The following is a 15,723-nucleotide window of genomic DNA, read 5'->3' as shown; positions in this document are numbered from 1 at the left end:
TGTAAAACTCAGATTGTTTCTCAAAGTGATACCCCATTTTTTCCAAACCTATCCATTTATTTCCTAGCTTTAAAACCTAGCTAAGCACAGGTTTGATCACTCTTGTTTGATCAAACTTAACGTAATCAAACTTTATGACCAGGCTCCTATCTATGTCTAGAACAACATCTTAAGCCTCATTCCTCTCTTCTCTGTATCCCAACTCTAGACTTATTTAATTTTCTCCAAAGCACCATGCTCTCTCAAAACATAGGCAGATGTTTCTGCCTGGAACACTGCTCCAAACTCTTCCCTTCTCCATCCCCTAATCCTTGGTCTGGTCATCTTATTCATCTTTCTGGACTCCACTTAGATATAAAGCATTAGGAACAAAGAGGTTTTTATATTGATAAAGTGCATAGTGCATAAAAACTATATAGTAATCACAAACCTTATTAACCTGCTTGTTATATTACACTGAAATAAATACAAGAGCAATAGTTTGTATATGTGTGTGTGTGTGTGTGTGTGTGTGTATATGCAAGAGTAAATAGTGAGAGATTAATAAATTTTTTCATTTATTTTCAGGTAAATTAGAAAAAAAGCCTGCTAGAGAAATTAAATAAATCAATTCCTAATCTTAATTTAACAATATACATTCATGGTTCCCAATCTTATCAGGGCCCTTAACAGGACTCAGCAGACCTGAATTTCTCTAGTCAGCTTGCATGCCAACTTTCTCAGTGACTCTTTAAGTTTTCTCAGATGCCCACTTTTCCTCCTAGCCTATTATGGATAGCTTAGCCCTCACTTCACAGGGAAATTGGAAGTCATCAGTGGAGGAATTACCGCAATACTTTGCCAAAATCTTTTTAAAACCTCCATGAACCCATACTTTCTTCTCTCATCCTATTAAAATGGAGTTATTCCTCGACCTCTCTAAAACCAAACTTCCCGTGTATTCTCTAAATTCCACCCCATGACTTCTCCTCAATTCCTTTTGTTCCCATCCCTTTAACATCTATCACCTCATTTCCATCAGCAATTCAATATGCTCAAGTCAAGGCCATCATAAAAAAAAAAAATCTCCCTTAGCTATACCAATTTTCTTTCATTTCACAAACTTCTGGAAAGATGTGGCCACACTTGCTCTGCTCCTCATTTTTGTATTCCAAACGCACCCAGCCACCTTTTCGTGCCTTACGTGTGCTGTCTGTATTTTTTCCTGCCTCAGGATCACAGCAGCTGATGTTCCCTCTGATTTGGATGCTTCATTGCAACCCATTCACGTTCCTTTCGCCTAGTTAATTTCTACATCTCCTTCAGGTGGCAGTTGAAATGTCATTTCCTTAAAGAAGTCTTTCCTTACGTCCCAAGTTGGGTTAGATCCCTGCTTATATGTCTTCCTAGCATCTTCTACTTCTTCATAGAACTTTTCATTTCTCCATTCCAGATCTACCTTTTTCACTAGAATATGAGGTCCTTGAGGGAAAGAACGGTGTCTGTCTTGAGCCCTCATTCCTCCAAATGAGAGACAGGTGGGCTGTTTAGAAAGTTTTACCAGGGCCTTTGCCACTTATTTCCTATTAGAGACCTCCCTGAAAGTTTCTACTTAAAGCAATCACTGAAATTTCCAGGGCAGCTGTCTTAAACACTGATAAAATAAGCCTGAGCACTGTATTGTATTGCGTAGTGCTGGTTATTTAACCTGGTGAGCGAAGGTGGTGACAGAGCCACGCATAAGCCGTCCCAGCAGAGGAATTTTGTTGTGCTGATTCTTCTCTGTGTTTGGTGAAGCCACTGCACCTTGGTATGTTTACATCCAGCTTTATGTTTTTCTTGGGTTCTGTTCCAAAGCAAGATATGTCTGACGACTAGCTTCTGTCTTGAAAGCTGCTATTTGGTATTTCCTGTTGACACTTCTAACCACCTAACTTTCTGCTTGTGTAAAGCCACCCCAGAGGCTTTACCTCCTAATGCCATGCTTTCTAAAACAGCTTATCACAATTAATCGCAGTGTGTCTTCTTTTCTTTTTCCCCAGCTCTGTGCTCCCTCATTGCCTTGAGTCCTCATGCCTCCAAATCAGAGATGGGGGACACTGTTTAGAGACGTTTTACCAGGGCCTTTGCTGCTTATTTCCCGTTAGAGAGCCTCCCTTAATGTTTATACTTAAAGCAGTCACTAAAATTTCCAGGGCAGCTGTCTTAAACACTGATAAAATAAGTCTGAGTACTGTATTTTCTTAGAAACCTACTGAGTTCTTCTCTTCCTTCAACCCTCATCTCTGCAAATTGTAATGTATCAGGGAGGTTCTGCCAGCGTTTTCTCTATTTAATTTGGTGATTCTACCATTTATTTGGAGGACTGTGTTATGATTTAATTCATCAATGTCTTCTTTCAGCTAGGTCCTATTTATGCTAAATCTTACAGTAAGGGAAGAAAATAAATATTTATCACTGTTTTATTCTACATTAGGCGTTATCATAGTGTTTAATTTATATTATCTCAATTAATCCAGACAATTATTCTATGGGGAAAGTTATATAATCCTCATTTTACGGATGTGAATACTAAACTGTAAATACTGGCAATTATGATCTGAATTCACTTCTACTTTGCTCCAAATACCATTCTGTCTCCCAAATGTGTATCAGTAAGTTTTACTCATAGGAACTAGTAGGAAACATAAAGGTGCTCTTTAATTTAGGATACCAATGAATTAAGTGTTGGCTCAATTTGCTTACTGAAGAAATTTGTTTCATCTGAAGATGAAGAAAGAAATTTTACAGACCATTTCAGAATTTAATGATTTTGTTTCTTTAAGGGAAATCCAAGCAAAATTTACATATAAATCATGCCAATTCTTGATTATCTAGAAATTGATTACTCAGTTTATTTATTTATTTATTTTTAACATTTGCTTTATGTCTTTACATCCCTTCCTATCAGCCTTTTGAATATTCCTTTGCCAGAGATGGGTCAGGGAGAAAAGAAAAACTTCAATTAATGAGCATTTTGATAACTTTTTTCCTACTTAGCAAGAAAGAAGTTGAAATTGTTAGTTAAAATTAATTGTAATACTTATCTTTTAAAAAATTATCCCTATTGTAGCATGACATAAATTCTTATGATACTGATTACATTTTACTCCAAGGGAAGTTCTGTATACTAATTCTTAAAACTTCATGTCATCTTAAATTTATCCACATAAGTACTTATAGTGTCACATCTTTCTGATTTAAACCCTAACTTTCTTCTATGTACTATTTCATTTCTTACTTGGTGATAACTCTGATAGCAACTGCTTTTACAAATACTCTGGGGAAAATATTCCTTTAAACTATCATGTTTTTACTTACAAAAAAACAGCCCTGTAATTTCTATTATATAGGAAGACATTTTGGATAATTATAGCAAAATGGAAAGTGTATTCATGTCTTTGAAGTACTGAGAGAACTGGATTCTAAAACTGTCAGAAAGTTACTGAGTATCCTTTGCAAAGTTTCAATTTTTCCATCTGTAAAATGTGGTAAATGATACTTATGCTGTGTTGTGGGATTAACATGGAAAAAATATGTAGGATACTTGGCACAGCATGTATTTAATGGATGCTATTATTAAGGAAATGACTTAAATTAAGAATTAAAAAGCAGAATGGCCTTTGATAGGTTAAAAAGCAATGCACGCTTTTATTTGTAAATGTTTTCTTTCACATACACAGTGATGTGAGCTTCCTATTTTGGCTGCTGAGAACATATCTTCTGTAAATCATTACGTAATTATTTCCTGCTGTTCTTAAACTGAAACCGGAAAAAAAAAAAAGACTCAAATTACCTACATCAGGAATAAAATGGGGATATCACTACAGAACCTGCAGATATCAAAAGGATAATAAAGGAATATTATAAACCACTCTACACACATAAATTTGACAACTTAGCTTAAATAGATCAACTCTTCTCAAAACAAACTACCACAATCCACCTGATATGAAATAGATAATGTAAATAGCCCTACAACTATCAAGGAGATTGAATTCATAATCTAAAATCCTTTTTAAAAAGAATATCCAAGCCCACATGGTTTTGCTGGAGAATTATAACAAAAGTTTAAAGAATCAACACTAATTCTAAATAATCTTGTTTTGAAAACAGAGGAGGAGCGAATATTTCTCAATTCATTTTATGAAGCTAATATTCCCGATTTCAAAATGCAGACAGAGCTCACATACACACACACACACACACACACACACACACAATTGAACAATATCCCTCATGAATAGAGACAAAAAATTTCTTAATAAAATATTAGCAAATATTAATAGAATTAAGCAATACATAAAGAGAATTATATATTATTACGAAGTGAAGTTTATTTCAGGGATGTAAGACAGGTACAATATTTGAAAATTAATAAAGAAAATCCACATAATCCTATCAATTGGTGCAGAGAAAGCATTCAACAAAATTCAACACTCATTGAATTAAAAAAAGACTTCTCTGAAGAATAGAAATAGAGGGGAACTTCCTCAACTTGATAAAGAGCACCTATAAAAAATCTATAGCAAACATTATACTTAACAGTAAAAATCTGAATACTTTCTAAGATTGGGAACAAGGCAAGGATGTCCACTCTCCTCACCATTATTCAACATAGTGCTAGAAGTTCTAGCCTGTGCAATAAGGAAAAACTAAAAGGAAATAATCCTTTACAGATTGGAAAGGAGGAAATGAAACTTCCTATATATAGATGACATGATTGTCTATGTGGAAATCCCAAAGAATCTACAAAACCCTCTTACTGCTAATGAATTTAACAAGGTCACAAGATGCAAGCTAACATAAAAAATCAATTTTATTTCCATGAACTAGCAAAGAACAGGTGGGCACATGTATTAATACAATATGATCTATGGTCACAAGTACACACAAAAGAAATAATTAGATTTAAATATAACACTTTCACTCTGCTCCCTCATATTATTTTTGATGTCAAAATTTATATAGTTTTGTAATTTGTATCTCCTGACAATTTTAGCTATAGTTGTTTTAATAGACTTATTTTTAACCATTATACTAGAAATAAAATTGCTTTATACATCACCATTCAGTCCAGAATATTCTGAATATGACTGTGTATTATTTATACTATTGTTGAGTTCTGTGATTTTGTATGTTTGATGTTACTAATTAGTGGCCTTTTGATACAGCTTAAAGAAATCCCTTTAGTAATTTCTGTAAGGCAGTCCTGGTGATTATGAACTCCCTTAGCTTTTGTTTGTCTGAGAAAGTTGTTATTTCCCCCTTATTTCTGAAGGACAGCTTAACCAGGTATTCTTGGTTGGAAATTTTTTTTCCTTCAGCACTTTGAATACATCATCCTACTCTTTCCTAGCCTGCAGGGTTTCTGCTACTAAATCTGCTTATAGTTGTATTGAGACTCCCCTGTATGTGATATGTTTCTTATGTCTTGCTTTCAGAATTTTTTTCTTTCTATTTGATTTTTCATATTTGATTATTATGTGCCTTGATGAACTCCTCTTTAACATGTACAGAACTTATATACCTAAAGAAGTGAAAAGGCATACCTGTTATGGATTAGAAGACTCAATATGGCAAAGATACAAATTATCCCCAAATTAATATTCAGTTTTAATGTAATTCCTATCAGAATCTCAGCAAGATTTTTTCAAAGATATAAAAAAGATTATTCTAATATTTACATAGAAATGCAAAAGAACTAATTAAAACAATTTTTAAAGAGAAAAATGAAGTGAGGAAAATCAGTTTATCCAATTTCAAGATTTATTTTATAGCTGTAGTATGTAAGATGGCATGGTATTATTAACAAAGGGATAGACACATAAATAAATGGAACAGAAGAGAGAAACCAGAAATATACTCACACAAATAAACCCAACTGATATTTGACTAAGGTATAAAAGCAATTCAGTGAAGGAAAGATAGACTGGCGCTGGAAAAGTTGTACCCACGTAGGCAAAAAAAAATTGAAACTTGATCTAAGACATCTTATACAAAAACTAACTCAAAATGGATACCCAACTTAAATGAAAATGTAAAACTATAAAAATTTTAGAAAAAATAGGAGAAAATCTTTCAGGTCTACAGAGAGGCAAAGAGTTCTTATACTTGATACCAAATACATAATCCATAAAAAGAAAAAATGATAAATTATTCTTCATTGAGATTAAAAACATTTGCTCTGTGAAAGACACTGTTAAATATATGAAAAAAACAAGCTACAGATTGAAAAAAACATTTGTAAATCACAGATCTGACATAGTAGTAGTATCTAGAGCATATAAAGAACTCTCAAAATTCAACAGTATAAAAACAACACAGTTAGAAAATGAGCAAAAGACACAGACACATTTTGTTGAAGAGGATATACAGATGACAAGCACATGAAAAGATGTTCAACATCATTAATTATTAGGGATATACAAATTAAAACCACAACGAGGTATCATATACACCTATGTGAATGACTAAAATAAAGGACAGTGACATGCTGGCAAGGATACAGAGAAGCTCATACATTGCTGGTGGAAATGTGAAATGGTACAGCAATTCTGGAAAACAGTTTGGCAGTTTCTTAAAACACTAGGCCTTTAACTATCATACCACTCAGCATTTGCACTCCTGGGAATTTATCCCAGATAAATGAAAACATATTCCCCCCAAACCTGCACACAAATATTTATAGCAGCATTATTCATAATAGCTGAAAATCGAAAACAACCCAGATGTCCTTTAATGGGTGAATAGCTAAACAACCATACCATTGAGTACTACCCAGCAATACAAAGGAGCAAGCTATTGATACATGCAACAGCTTGGGTGAATCTCTAGAAAATCATGCTGAGTTAGAAAAGCCAATCCTAAAAAGTTTCATACTATCTGACTCTGTTTCTATAGCATTCTTGACATGACAAAACTACAGAAACAGATACAGATAAGCGGTTACCAGGAGTGGAGGTGGAGGTGGGGTGCAAAGGGGAAGTAAGTGTGGCTGTAGAAGGGCAGGAGGAGGGATCCTGGTGCCGATGGAATTCTTCTGTTTCTTGATTCTTGTTGTGATGTTACACTGTAGTTTTGTGAGAAATTATCATTGAAGGAAACTAGGAAAAGGGCACAGGAGAGATCTGTGTTATTTCTTACAAATACATGTGCATCTACAATTATTGAAAATACATTTTAAAATCAAGCTATTATTTAAAAAAAAAGCAATGTGCACCTTTATTTGTAAAAATTTCTTCCTTCACCCACACAGTGATATGTGCTTCTTATTTTGGCTGCTCAGAATACATTTTCTATAATCCATTGCATAATTACTTCCTGCTGTTCTTAAAATGAAACAAATCACTTAAAATTATTTTTTTAAAAAAAGAATCTCAATGTGGGAAATAAAGCTGGTCTTGTTAATTTTGGACACATTTGAATTTGACATGAGCATCTTTGAAACACTGATGTATAAATATTTGAAATACCTAATTCAAAAACTAATTTTTGTGAGATAGTCATACCTATTTCAATGCTGGGAAAAGCTTCTGTGAGGACAGACTCCATGGTTTTGGAGGTCAAAATGCTCTGTAGTTCTTTAATACCTATGTTGAGTCCAGAACTACTTAACACACTTATTGAATAAAACTAGAATAAAAACTAAAACTTTTATTATCTTCTCATGTCTATATGTAGTCTTGCCAATGCAGGTTTCAATAACTTATATGAAGAAACTAAATCATATGAAGAAATATATATTATATATTTTCCATCTAACAAACTTTACACACATGGTTCTATATGTTAAATACTAGGAATACACTAACAATTTTATAATTTGTCTTTCTAAATAAAATATGAGTCTACATGTTAATCCACAGTCTAATATCTCTATATAAAAATTAAATGAATCAAAGAGATAAAAGCAGGAGATATAACTATTTTTAAAAATTTTCTGCCTTTCTCTTAATAAAACATTTTCCATCCACATTTATTTTCTTTCAATACCTTTTGAAACAATGTTGATATTTGTAAAAAATCAATGCTATCAAAAGACTGAAGAGTAAGAAAGTTTTTCATTTATATAAAGATGAATAACTCAAGAGTTATTAGGTTCTTGGATTTACTTATAACTTTATGTTTATTTCTTTTTGCTCTACTTGTAATGTGGTTTCTTAAGGGGGAAATGCAATCCCTTTGAAATTCCATAGACCTGTGTTTTAATTTCGGCTGTCCCACTTGCTAACTGTGAGACCATCTCTGAATCTCAAGTCTATAAAATGGAAAGAGTAATAGCTACCTTTAATACCAGCATTATAGGCTTAAATGAGATAAATCTCAAGTGCCTAGAAGAATGTCCACTCTTCTTAAGTTCTCAGTATCTACTTACACCTACTTTAACTCTGTTGTGGTCATCATATATTTTTTTCTGTGTTTGGCCGTAATCTATAAAGCAGAAGAATGGTATTTGGCCTACAAGTTCTAATCATATTAACATATCATATTCAAAAAACCATACCCTACTTGAAATTGTTTTCCTTTTATTGAAAATCAAAAAAAATACATAAACTGTTTTCAATCTGCATGACATCTGTGATAAAATGGTAATAATATCTATATTGGCTGATTTATCTGGATTTTGTCATATCCCTTCTATATACTGTTTTCAAAGTTCTCAGGACAGAGAAATATGAGAATTCTAACTCATAATGCTAAATGAATCATGACTGTTTACAGTTTCTTTCTCCTTACAATTAAAATGGTAAACATGAGATTAAGAATAAATTTACTCTAGTTATGAAAAACAGGGAGGGTTACTACCAGAGGCATTTAAGAAGTTCTGAATGAGAAAAGCAAAGATTGTTGGATTTAGACAAAATGAGAAGAAGAAATCCACAGTCCAGCACTGGTGGAAGAGGGGAAGATATCACTGAAACAGTGAGTAGACTTGATAGTCTCATTAGAGCTACCTGAAAAATCTCAAGCTTGAGCAATGTGGGGCTTGGTTATCAAAGCCAGTAGGCAGTGGTCAGGGCAGCTAAAGAATCTCAGCACCGTACACATGGTGCAATTGGCTTTGTTGTTGGCCTACCAGGTGGCAATAACTAAGTAAGGTAAACAGTTCACTGAAGCTCCTAACGTGATAATTGGGGCAGAAGAGAGAAATGAGGCAGTATCTTAGGTAATCAGAAATGGTTACCCAAGAACACCAGCCATTTGAGGAAAATTAACAACCCCAAAGAGATAAACCAGGCTCAGTGAATGAAGTGCCAGAAAAAGACTATAATCAGTATTCTCAGAAAGATTTGAGAGATAATTTACTCCTAAAATGAAGAACAGGCTATTCTAAAAATGAAATACTTGGAAAAAAGAAAAGTTTTTGAAAGTTAAAGATAATATCATATTGTCACACCAAAAGTTATGATAAAATGCCTGAAAGTTTTATGCCTTATGTTATTTGTTCACTCATGTATCCCCAGAGCCTAGAATAGTGCCTGATACACAGCTGGTGCTGGTCAATAAGTATTTTTCTAATAAATTAATGAAGTTGCTTTAGGACACCATACTGTAGAATACTACCAGCATATAAAACAAGAAAGATCAAAGAGACTCAATATCTGCTTACTAGGAGCTCTAAAAGTAGGAGGAATAGCCACACAACAAGTAAGAAAGTGTGGCGTTAGCACAGGAATAGACAAGTAGATCAGTGGTAATATATTAATAATAGAGTCCAAAAATGTAAGCCAATCTATATTTGGAAATTTAGTCTATGATAAAGGTGACATTTCAAATCACTAGAGAGATGATGATATTGGGATAGTAGGCTATCATTTTAGGAAAAAAATATTTGGAATTAAATCTTTTTACTATATACCATATACACAAAGTATCTCAGGTTAATTAAGGTTCTATAAGTAAATATTACTGTTCTGGTTGCCAATCTTTACCACCCTACTCACCCTTTAATAAAGTAAGAAGGCACCTAAATTTACTCCTACTGATTTGATAGGACATTGCTGTGTATTGATATAGTTTATTCATGGGCCAGCATCTAAAAGTCTGTCATCTCCAATATTTCTATTAATGTCACCTGCTAAATTTCTGACATTCAGCACTCTTCTCTGGTAACTCGTTCTGAACCTTAGTTTTGCTCAGAAAATTTAATATTGCCATTGACTTTTGCTAGCACTTCTTTTTCTTTGTACTGACATCAGTGTGTCCCTACTTGACATTTTATTAGAAGGCTGAAGAGATCTTTTTATAATTAAATGAATTCAAATGATTTAAAATCTACTTAAATAAATCCAAGTAAGTGGATTTTTAAAATGTCCATTAGTTTAAGTAATTTGAAAATAACAGAGGAGGAAACATAAAAGTGGATATCTGAAACTTAGATTCCACTCCAGAGAAAATTTTGAAGTAAATGTAGACATTACCTAAATCCCATCCTAGTCTGCAATTATACATTCTCATTTTATTCATATGTAAGTCATATCTGGGGAGGTTGTAGTAATGCCATGAAATTCCTAATGTTGCATCAAAATATGTTATATTTCACTTATATATAACAGGAAAATATTTTTATGATAATAGGTTCTGATTGATAAAGAGAATCGAAAATAAGTGTAAGAAATACATGCCATCCTGTATGTGATTCCAGTAAATTCATACATTAGTCCCTTTAAAGTAATCTTTAACTAAGATGGGTCTGGCTTCATGGGTGTGAGTCCAGTGTGTGGACCCATGCTTGAGGTTTAGTGCCCTTTGGTAGCCATCTAAAATTCTTAATGATTTTATCTCTGAAATGTGTTTTGTAAGTGGTTTGTGGGATAATAGAGCATGTACTGGGGGTTGGAGTCTTGGTTCATCTGTTCACTAAAAGAACACCTCCAGCCATATCCCCACCTTACTGGGTGGGATTCTTGGCCACCTGCTCCTCCAACCCTGGTGCCCCTGGCCCACCCAGAAACTGCTACACAGCAGTGAGACCCTGAGTGTGGAGAGGGTTGAGGTCATATGCACCTACTGACTTGCAAGGCAGAGCCCCTGTGTGCTGTAAAGGTCTTCCCTCACCCTGTGAATGTTCCCATGCCCAAGGGAGCAAGATGTTAAGTTGCAAATACAAGCACCATGACAGATCTAGGGAGAGACCATGGAAAAAAGGAAAACTTTTATTCCCCTGCTTTTGGAATAAGGGGTCCCACCTTTTCATGTTGCACTGGTTCCAACAATTTTGTGTAGCTGGCCCTGACCGCTTAACAGTCATCCCTGCATCTGTTCAATTTCAGCTCCTCAGAGACATTACCTAATCACTCTGTAGTAGGGGTCACAAACTTTTTTTGTAAAGAACCAGCGAGTAGGCCAGGTACAGTGGCTCACTCCTGCCAGGAGTTCAAGACCAGCCTGAGCAAGAGTGAGACCCTGTTTCTACAAAAAGTAGAAAAATTAGTCGGGCATGGTGGCATATGCCTGTAGTTCCAGCTATTCACTGGGTAGGCTGAGGCAGGAGAATCACCTGAGCCCAGGAGTTTGAGGTTGCAGTGAGCTATGATAACACCACTGCACCCTAGCCAGGGTGACAGAGTAAGACCCTGTCTTGAAAAAAAAAAGACACTGAGAGTAAAATAGTAAAATAGTTTAGGCTTTATGATTCATAAGGTCTTTACTGTAACTAGTGAACTCTGCTATTGTAGCAACCATAGACAAAACATAAATGAATGGGCGTGGCTGTCTCAATAAAAATTTACTTATAAACAGGGAAATTTTAGTTTCATACAATTTTCATGTGTCACTAAGATTGTTTTGGTCCACCAAGGTATGGGATGTTTTAGAGAGCAGGAGGCACGATGAACACAAGCGTAACTCATTTTACACATTGAAACTTGGCAAATTCCATTTGTAATTCCAGTGAGTTTGTAAAAACACTCTTTGTTTCTTATACTGAATGGCTTAGCAGAATTCTATTTGAGTAGATGAAAAATTAGAATGTATTAAAATAAAACAAAACTTAAGTGAATGTCCTAGATCCATCCTCTTTTATCTCCATTTTTAATATTGCTACCATTTCTTTATTTTTTTCTCCTATTGGTGTTATCTCATTCCTTCACATAGAACAGATAGCTCTTTTTAATTCTGTCTCTGTCCTTTGTGTTTCGAGGCACCATCTACTTGTCTCTAGATTTGAACACATGAACATTCCTTCTAATCTAAGCCCCTCTGCTAACTACTTGTGTAATCTTGAGTAAATCATTTCATCTCTCCCAACCAGTTCATTCTGTGCTAGTTAGGGTAAATAATGCTAACTACACAACAGACATACCCAGAGCCTAAATGGCTGAACATAAAGGAGGTTTATTTTAACTTCTCATAATCCCAGCGTGGGCTGCGTGAACCTTCCTTCATCTTTTAACTACATCATCTGCTGAGTAGGAGAGGGGTAGAGAAGGCTCCCTTCTACCAACACTCAGTTGGTCAGAATTAGTCATGTGGCCCAACCCTAATGCAAGTCAGGCCAAGAAATGAACGGGAACTTACGGTTAGGGTTTTACCGAGCACTGAATTGGTGTGTGAAATGATTCCATGGAACAGGAGTGCCCAAATGTTTTCCCTGAAGGGACAGACAGTAAATATTAATATTTTAGGTGTGGTGGATAATACGCCTCTGTTGAAGCTGCTCAACTCTGCAATTACAGTGTGAGAGCTGCCATAGGCACTAAGCATGTGAATGGGCCATGGGTGTAGTTGTGTTCCAATAAAACTTTATTTTCAGAAATAACAAGAAGGCCAGATTTGGACCCCAGGCCATAGTTTGCTGACTCCTATCTTAGAGCACGACTAATATATAATTATTTTCATTTTTTATCACCTCAGATGCTCAGAGTGTGAACAATGACTTCCTCCTCCATGTTCCTCATGCTGGCTAACAATAACCAGCAGACAGTTCCCAAGAAGCAAACAAGAATGAGGTCAGATGATCACCGCTCAGTGGTTTCCCTTTGCAATTCCACTGGTCTGCTTCCCTTCTTCCACATATTTTCTCTGAAGCTATAACTAGAGTGAGATCCTAGCACTCTGCTCAAAGAAAGAATGGGACATATCACATAGGTTTGCACAAACATGAACTAAGCAGTCTAAACTGGGTCTCGATAGCATACAAGTATACATTTTGTGTAGTTCTGGTAGAGCGGTGTATAAATTTGTTTTTCCCACAAAGACTTACCTTCTGGTATCTACCCAAGTGAGAAATCTGTGAGTCACTCCAGAAGTTTCTCTTAAAATCAACTTTCACAGACAATCAGATGCCAAGTCCTAAAGAGCTAACCGCATTAGCATCTCCTAAAAACATCTGCTACCTCCAACCCTATTGCTGCTGTTTTACTTCAGGACCAAATTGTGTCTTGGCTGGAATTCTAGAACATCCTCCTAACTAGTCTCTCTTCCTCTCGTCTGACCCTGGCCAATCCATTCTCTAAATTGCCAAAATGAGTTTATTGAAATGCAAACCTGATTACGAAGCCCCCTTGACTGAAAATCATTCAGTGGTTCTTTAAAATATTCAGATTGAAGATCAAACTCCTGAACATGGCATTTAAAAACCCTTTATGATTTGGCCCCTGCAGTTTCCAATATCTCATGTCTTGAACCCACCACTATCTTCACATACTCTGTACTGCAGCCATCCAGGACTATTAATACTTGCAGTTTTGTACTCCCCTTCTCTGCACCCTCTTTCATCTGCCTAGCACTTCTGCTTCATCAAGCAGAAGATGAAGATTTAACTCAGCTATGCATCAGCTGCCTGTGGAATCCTCTTCTGATCTACTTCCTAAAGTAGAGGCCCACCTTTGGCTCCCTTATGTTCTGTGCTTGCACACACTGTAGCCCCGATCCCTGCACTGCCCCGAAGCATAATCCTTGGATTGCTTGTCTCTCTCCTCATGCGCCATCCTTCCTCCCACCCCAAGTCTGTAATCACGTGGAGAACAGGGTCAGTGTCTTACTTGTGTTGTTCCTATTGCAGTGCTTACTAGGATGTCTGCAATTTAGGATACACTCAGCAAATATTCATAGAATGTATTGATGCAGCCAAAAAGTAGCCTGTTTGTTTTCATGATTCTATAATATAATAAATTGTGTTTTTAATGCGGTTAGAACTGTGGGTGGTCAGGATTCAGAAACATATATTTAAGAAACATCTCAAAGTAAAGGCATCATATGCATCCGTTGACTTGACCTTTATAAACTTTATGAGGGGAAATAGAAATTTGGTGAAACAAAGACACAACACAACATCATAAAACAAAACCTAGAATGATGGACACGTGTGTTTCCATTGGAGCCGGTGTCATAGTTTGTACCTTTTTAATTGCTGTTATAGAGTCTAGTCGAAAGGACATTGAATGTGAAATGGAGATTCAGTAGCCCCAAGGACAGACATTTCATGAGAAACCAAACCTGACATTAAACTCTGATCTTTTATACTTCAAAAGCAACTGAGTCCTGTGCGGGTACTAATTTGAATTCTATTACTGAGTTGATGTGTCATAGTAATAAATGACTTCCACTCTCTTGCATAACAATATTTATGCCTTTTAATGTCTTTCATAAACATAAGGCAATGGTGAAAGAATGAAGCATAATGTGATAATTTGCATACCTTTTTTATTAAAAAACTGGGTAAAATGCTGATGTTTTCTATATGATTGTCTATTTTAGATTATAACCTAGGCTGGGTGTGGTGGCTCATGTCTGTAATCCCAGCACTTTGGGAGGCTTGCTTGAGGCCAGGAGTTTGAGATCAGTCTGGGCAACATAGCAAGACTCCATCTCTACAAAACATAAAAAAATAGCTGGGCATGGTGGCATATGCCTGTAGTCCTTGCTACTTAGGAAGCTGAAAATGAAGGTTTGAGCCTCAAAGTTCGGGGTTTCAGTGAGCTATGATCACACCATTACACTCCAGCCTGGGTGACAGAGCATGACCCTGTTGCTATTAAAAAAAAAAAAAAAATTATACCCTAAATGATATCTCCTTGAAAAAATGATGAGCTATAGGAGACAGGGTAATTTGAGTATTCTGCATGAAAATAATCTATAGAGTATAGTGGTTAACAAATATTTAAGGGCAATGAATATATTAGTAAACCAAAATTTTATTGTACTTTGGGGAAAGTAAATTACAATAAACTTAATTTATTGCAAAAATGTTCACATTTAACCTCTTGTAATTATTATAAGGATTGCTAATATTTCAGTAATATAGATAAGAAGGATAAAAAATAAGAAAGCTTGGATTGATTCTTGGGAAATACACACACATCTAAGAGCCAAAGAGACTGCAATTTTTCTGAAGGATGATATTAGAAGCTCTGCTAGGTCAGAAAAAAGTGAATGTAATTAAAACTATGGGGAAAAACAGGAAACTGCCATAAGAATAATCCATTACTGACAAAGGATATAGAATAGATTATATCTGCTATTACTCCATGATTTTAACTTTTATGTTTAAATTGACTTTTCTTGCTATTTGGGGATTAATTAAAATCCTTAAGAAAGAAAATCAAAGTTCACTACAAATACCAAGTATATTCTTAGATCCTAGAAAAATGGTCTATATAACTTTACTTAATTGTGATGACAAAATTCCAGCATATGGTATTTGGGAATAATATCTAATGCTACCAATTCCTTGGACTATATAAAGAATCAAAAAAATGG

The 15,723-nt window shown here is 35.2% G+C and overlaps 1 protein-coding gene across 7 annotated transcripts in view; it reads left to right on the top strand.

Annotated features, from left to right (window-relative positions):
* The window catches only part of ANKS1B (ankyrin repeat and sterile alpha motif domain containing 1B), a 967,677-nt gene that overhangs the window by 395,214 nt on the left and 556,740 nt on the right, over nt 1–15,723 (top strand). The gene's annotated exons all lie outside the window — the stretch shown is intronic.

Source organism: Eulemur rufifrons, chromosome 16 (assembly GCF_041146395.1).
Source record: "Eulemur rufifrons isolate Redbay chromosome 16, OSU_ERuf_1, whole genome shotgun sequence".
Taxonomy (NCBI): domain Eukaryota; kingdom Metazoa; phylum Chordata; class Mammalia; order Primates; family Lemuridae; genus Eulemur; species Eulemur rufifrons.
Note: the sequence above shows the minus strand (reverse complement) of the source record. Positions and strands in the feature narration are given on the sequence as shown.